Here is a 7313-nt window from a genome sequence, read left to right on the forward strand (position 1 = left end):
AGCGAGTTTTCATCAGAAATCCATATCTACACATATTGGATTCTATTTTTTTTAATAGCGTTTGTCAAAGTTTAATACAAAATTATGGAAATGTAATGTAATGATTATATGGCAAGATAATTCTATATCTTCAAGGATTTTCTGTGGAAACTAACGACTTCAAATAATCCAGTATAAAAGAAAACGTTATCTTTACATCGTGGCATGCTAATACCTATATGCCACATTTATTTATTCATTTATATCGATAATGAGAAACAAAAAAGCATGTTCCTCATCGGGGTAAAGAGGAATAAGCCTTTTAAAAATTTATCTCAAAGATAACGAACATAGGCATACATCGTATATCTACAAGTATTGGCCAGGTCTGGATTATCAATTTCTTACAAGAATGTTTTATAATCTTTAGAAGTTCACATTACTTGGTCTCATGAAGAGAGAGAGAACAAAGCTTGTCAAAACGGGCAAGCCGGGAATGGGGTGGGGGACAAGAAACAATATTCAATTGGCCTATTCGATACAATTTACAATTGGACGCAATGCAAATCACATATAAAGTAGAGGGAGCAAATAATATACAAATTACAGGAAGTCAGTGACCTTTGGAGTATACGGCTTATCTCTGTCAACTGAGGTAAATATTCCTATTTGTCAATATTATTTGCTCTAATACATATGTTCTTTTTTTCAGGAAAGCCCCGATAGAATAATATATATCACCAGGTCTTAAATTTTACAACACATAGCTAGTGGAGATCATCATAAAAGATAAATATACATTTATATATTTACATATATATTTACATGTTATTTAAACATTGATTGTGTGAGGATGGAGATACAGTCCCGGTATATGAAATCTATAGCCCTACATCATGTAATGATACTCCGTAGCTTATGATGTTATGAATTTCTAATGCAGTTATGCAGATGTGATTATCCTAGACGGGTCTATGTCCATGATTAAATGAATGTAATCAATGGTATAATGAAGCTCAGTAAATTTAATTAGCGTTTCCTCAAGATTAATTTATTCATGAGAAAAAGAAAAACACACCAGTTGTTACTTCAATAAAGAAGTATTTTGGCATATAATGGTTTTGGGACAGAGATATATATATATATATACATATACATTTATAGAATCTTTGTTTATTATTCATTATATATATATATATCTGTCTCTTATACACATCTAGATGTGTATAAGAGACAGGCCCTGAGCTAAAATTGATGTATATAATATGTCTATGTTTTATATACACATCTGATAAGTCTATGACAAAAAGTAGGCCATATTCTAATAAAAAAAACCAAGAAGAAATATTTCGATACAAATATTATTTATTATGCAAAATGTATATAGTCATAGACGTCAAAATGATGAAAGAATTCATATTTCTTGTGGGAAAAATAAAATTATGAATTATGATTATCAATCGTCAGTTTTGATAGTCTAGAATTAAAGTAGTTTTTTCATTGTTTGACGTCAAAGTCGTGTATACAGTGCATAACTGTCAGTGAGCGCGTACACAATATAGACGCGCTACGTCACAACCAGAGAGTGCACTGTAGATGTGTGATTTTCAACAGACATTGAAAGATGATTGATGGCCTTATAACATTAACTGATGAAGGTGCACTTTAATTTTGACAAACACGTCCAACACACGCCTCTAAGCGCAGGTAAAAAGGCGAGTTAGCGCAGCGGTAGGACTTGACTTTTATGCGAGAGTTCTAGACCTGCTATCCAACGTCGTACCTCAGGCTGATTGTGCCCTTGTTGGGCTCTAAACACCTCATTCTTCGGAATGGACGTTACGCTGTTATTCCCGTGTGCATTGCACACACCGACAGAAAAAAAACTTAGTACAATATTTATAACAGCGGAGAATTGTCTCACAAATATTGTATATAAATCAAATGAGTTGTAATACAGTGCTCAAATATAGGTGTATGAAAAAAGAGGTCTCTGGTGAGAATCGAACCCGCAATCTCAAACTATCTGGGCGAGCGTCATACCGTTAAAACAATGTTCGTGTAATTTATTACACCTTTAAATTGCGCATCCAAAAAGTGATTGGATGACGTCAGCCGCCATGAGTTCAACATCAAATAAGGCATTCGTGGTGGCAGACGAGTTTGCAAATCCGTCTGCAGTGATAATGCACGAATTGGACATGTTTGGTCAATTACTACTGCTTGTTATTGGTCAGAAATCATTCATAATAATTATATAAATTTATATTAACGGATATTTTAAGAAATAGTGTCATTGACACTGTTCACCTTTAGCGCAATTTAGAAAATGGGATAGGTGTCAGGAAAAAATTGGTCCGGGGCTTTAAAATTACCTGCCAAATATTTAGTCCACATAAGCCAAAATCGGTCCGGCGTTTATTTAAATAACTTGTATTTTTGTAACGTTGTTCATATTTTTTTGTAATCAAATGATAGATAAATATCTTATCTCTTTATATAGCCTAATGTTTTTATTCGTTATTGTATGTGTGAAATCATAGGTGAAATCACTGGGGAAAATTAAGTAAAGCTTCGCGCCCAGTAAACCCTTTGGTGTAAAAGTACGAAAAGAAGTTAAACGATGTGGTCTTAAATCGTGTTGGTCCGCTGTAGTTCATTTTTTACCTTGTTTTGTTTTGGTTGTGTGTGCTCCGCATACATGCATTCAATTCTGAGAATGCTTACTCCTTCGACCAATATGATCGTTACCGTACCTTGCTTAGCCTATAATCTCTAAATCATACTGTACAATCAACACTTTCTTTTAATAATGTACTGTACCTCATTAAATATTCTGTTTTAGCAAAACGTCACACCGAATACGTGGTAATTAAATCAATACAGATACACCACAGTATTAGCTGTCGCTGTAAACCTCAGCGTTTTCAACAACATTACGAAAAAATCTTAATTGCAGGTAGGTAACAAGAATAGTTAGATATGGTAAATTAATGTGTTCTCAGGGGTGGATCCAGTAGGGGGATCCAGTAGGGGGAACGTGGGCACGTGCCCACCCCTACCCCCCGTTTTGCCACTAAATTTTAAAAATTTCAATGCAGATCAATGTTATGTGCTAGTCACTTAAACTATTCTGAAACTTTTGTGCCCCCTGTTCTGGATCTGCCCCCTGATTCTCATTACTGCACTATACTATATTATGTTATTTTAAGTTTCATGAAATATAAATTACTTTGCCTACTTGCTTCATATGGGTTGTTATCGCAGCATTATCGACGGCTTGGGTTTAATTGATTACCAAAAAAACTGATTGTCCGTAACTCTGATTATAATGTATGACTCTTAACATTATTTATAACGGTTCTTATACTGACAGCTGCTGCAACTACTACTACTACTATACTAATACCACCACTACTACTAATACCACTGCTGCTGTTGCTGCTATTTCTGCTACTGCTGCTACTACTACTACTACTACTACTACTACTACTACTACTACTACTACTGCTGCTGCTGCTGCTGCTGCTGCTGCTACTACTACTATTACTGAATATTACTATCACGATCATCATCATCATCACGATCATAAATCATTGAACTGTCAATCTATTTCATTTTAGATTTAATTATCCAGTCGCTTCAAAAGTACTGTAATTTTACATCGATATTCCATCATCTTGAAAATATTTCATACATAAGACCACCTCCGAATTCGTTATGCAAAAAGATAACTATACACGTATAGTACTATGTTCCGGCTCAATTTAATAACTATCGGTGATAATCCAATAACTCCGAAGTTGCGCTTCTGGCAAAATACACAGCAAAATGTGGAAGAATAATTTGTCAGACAGACTAATTAAGTTCGGCAGTTTATAACCAATAGTATGGAGCTAACATTACACCAGTTAAAAACAAACGATTGTTCTTCATCCCCTTCCCCATTGTATTATTTTTGGGCCGACTCCCATTTCTTTCTTCATCCGAAGTGTTTCACAAAAGTATGAATCAATCAAATGCAATTAGGCCTATACAGCGCCGGTATCCATCATTAATGTTCAAAGGCGCTCGATAAAGTTAAATTTGAAATGCTTCCGAGAACAGCTAGGCTTTCAGACGGTTTTTTTTTGTGTTGTTTTTTTCTGAAAATGCTGAAGACATTTTACGCCTAAGCCTACTCAAACCATGAAAGTTCATGCGTTCCTTAAGCGGTCAAGACCTACTTTGGGCCTATACATTTTATGGCAGTGGTGTGTGTGTGTTTTTTTTTATTAATTAGCAGTAAACAGTATAAAATGTACCTTAGTATGGTCTACTATAAATATATCATGCTGAATGTGTACAGCACAGATGGATACTGTCCCCAGGCTCTCAAAAATCAATGAAGGCGTGTATGGATGGTTTAATATAGATCTGTCAGTTGATATCCGTAGTAATATAATTATCGCGATGTTCGGTACGTTTCACAATTTCTACAGTATACCGATGTCAGTTAAGTCAAGCGTTTTGTCACGAATCCATTTTGCCTGATGACAAACCATTTACCTCAAGCACAAGTAGCTAAAGCAATGAAATAAGTTTTTGGGATAGGTCATTGACCTTTATTCCTGATTATGAGCCTGCGCCAGCCTGATCACTCGTGAACTGAGACACATGCTGTAGTCGGCGCACGTGCCCATGTCATCTCTCACCCGGTGATTCACACCATCATCAGTCAAACATGTTGCCGCGCGATTAATGATGATTCTGGTCTTGTGCCAGATTATTTTTTTTTCAGAAGCTATTGATAAGTCATTCTCCAAATGCATTGTCATGTCCGTTTAGCAAAAATAATTCAGCAGGATAATACAGAAATTCGTATGCAAATAGGCATATATACATATTCGACCCACTCCTCCTCGTTCATCAAATAAGTAAATAATTAATTTCACATTATTCAAGGTGGGGACTAATGCGAATAGCAGTCGCGTTCGCAGTAGGCTTACAGTGGACCTATCTCTTCTCTCGGCTTAAGTCTGTGTGACCGTCGTTATGTAATTAAGTTCAGATATGCATCTACCAGCAAGGATCGATTTTTAAGGCACAATCCCAGTACTCTCTTATAATATCGGCTAATCACCACTGGACGGCTTGGCATAGAAATGTCTAATGGAAAAGAAGTTAAATGTATTTTTTTGAAGTATGACACCCTCGCTGAGGGAAACGAATCATAAAAAAAAAAACAAAAAAAAAAAACACTAGAAGTTTACCAACTCCCTTGGTACTTCCGTTTACATTATACGCTCATCAATAATGAAATTGATTGAATTGCTCATTTTTGAAGAATCATTATGATATTTCTTGTACCGTCATTGGTCGTCTTTGTGGGACAGAATATCCTGGTGGCAACAATACTGTGTGTTTTTCCTGCCGGATGAGTGAAATTCTGAATTGTCACATTATATAACAGAATATAAATCATGAATGATTTGTATTTCCTATGCGATATTAGTCACCATAATTTGTTATACATTAATTACGGAATATCACATAACATTATTCATTCCCCCTTCACTTTACCAAAACAAGATGTCCAAGCTCCAATAGATTTACTGAAAGAAGCAATTATTTGCTGACCATCGATTAAATATACGAACTGTGTAAGCGACTTCATCAAGGGATTTGCTACATGCAATGTTAATCAATTTCGTTAACATAAGGCTATTGCCATGCGTGCTTTTAAAGCGGCGTCTCTCCTATGGGCAATACAGGTCATTCCAGCGTTCTGTTTTAACATTTCAGTGAATGCGTCCAAAATTAGTCACGGGGTGTATAAACAAATCATACAATTAATATGAGGATGTTTTTTTAAGCTAATGCCTATACGGATAATGCTTGAAATTTATGTAGGCCTGTGTTTGTAACCTATGTTGTACCTAACGTAAGTGCTACTTGTTTGGCAAGTTGTTATACTACGGATGATAATTCTTGTTGACTATGTTTAAAATTGTTTTAAAAACCTCTTTCCGAAATATAACTGACCAATCAGAACAGAGCCAGGATTACGCCACGGTCTCATCATAAACGCACGTGTTTACGTATGTTTACTCTGTCGTTTTGTGGGAACCTTAGCAAAAACATCCAAAAGGGCGAGGTTTAGTGGAAAGATCCATTGTGTCGGAGCAATGGACCTTTCCGCTAAAAGTTCCGCCCCTTGGATATTGTTGCTAAGGTCCCAAGACGGCAGTGTTAAAAACATACGCGAGCGTGTGTTTGTGGGACAAACACGTGTGTTTGTAAGACGCGCGTATTCCTAGCGCTGTTCTGATTAGTCAGTTGTTAAGTTTGATTGACACTCCGGAAAGGTCTGTTATTGCTCTCCATATAAATAAGTCAATACTCTATATTATGTACAGATGCTCAGTAATTAATCCTTTATAATAATTCATATGTCAATCACAATCACCCCTGGCAACAGCTGGTTGTTACCAGATAATTAATACTGCACATTAAACTATAATTACTTGCTTGCTATGTCTAATAGCGATAATGTATAATCTTATAAATTTATAGGCCTGATATATACCAAATACACAACAAATATTTAATATTTTACATACATAAAAAACAGTGCTCTGTACAGGACTATTGCTTTGCAACCACTATTATCGTGTTACAGTGACAACGAACTCTAAAACAACAGGAAACTCTCAAATAATTTATTTTTCTTAATGGACAATAACACGGTTAATACTCACGAAGAATGTGTTTTCTTATGCACTAAATTGCTTGCAACAACCGAACGTCCATTTCGTATAGCCAACATATGATACTTTTCAGCTTCTGTTGCGTCTTCGCTGCTAAATTGCGTCCTCTAACGAGCTGCAATCAGAAAATACATCAGTGATTCTTTTATAGTCACAGATTCTATATTGCGATATTCAACACGTATTATACGTTGGTTTACCATCCCCAACACTGTGCTTGAAGCATGCGCAACGAGTTCTATCATGTTATTTTAACGTTCCTTATTAAATAACGCCCTCTAACGAGTTTTAATCAGAACTACGTTAGCATCAAGAGAATATTTTTTTACAGTCTCCTTTGATGTTCAACATTACGTTTCATCGTGTACCTACGGCTTCCATTACTGTCTTTGAGAATATCTTATAGTCCATAGACCAATCTTGCGATGATTCTAAAAACATCTAATTAATACCAACAGATCTCTGTGTTTATGAATCAATTGTGGATCAATTAGCTACAAGTTAGATGTAAGGTACATTTGGACAAAACTTCTAGTCTTCCATCAGTGGCAATTAATTTTAAAATAAATAATAATAATAATAATA

The 7313-nt window shown here is 35.5% G+C and overlaps 1 protein-coding gene across 4 annotated transcripts in view; it reads right to left on the minus strand.

The window, feature by feature from the left end:
* Positions 1-7313, minus strand: part of LOC117121836 (adhesion G protein-coupled receptor L1-like) — a 75713-nt gene that overhangs the window by 41581 nt on the left and 26819 nt on the right. For 3 of the 4 annotated variants that reach the window (XM_033267211.1, XM_033267212.1, XM_033267209.1), the window contains exon 2: positions 6720-6843. The gene's annotated coding sequence lies outside the window, so the exon portion shown is untranslated. Of the gene's footprint in view, positions 1-6719; positions 6952-7313 lie in introns of those variants that run through there. The other variant, XM_033267210.1, reaches the window with a different exon arrangement.

Source organism: Anneissia japonica, unplaced genomic scaffold (assembly GCF_011630105.1).
Source record: "Anneissia japonica isolate Jap-2015-1 unplaced genomic scaffold, ASM1163010v1 scaffold2392_len1475705_cov187, whole genome shotgun sequence".
NCBI lineage: Eukaryota > Metazoa > Echinodermata > Crinoidea > Comatulida > Comatulidae > Anneissia > Anneissia japonica.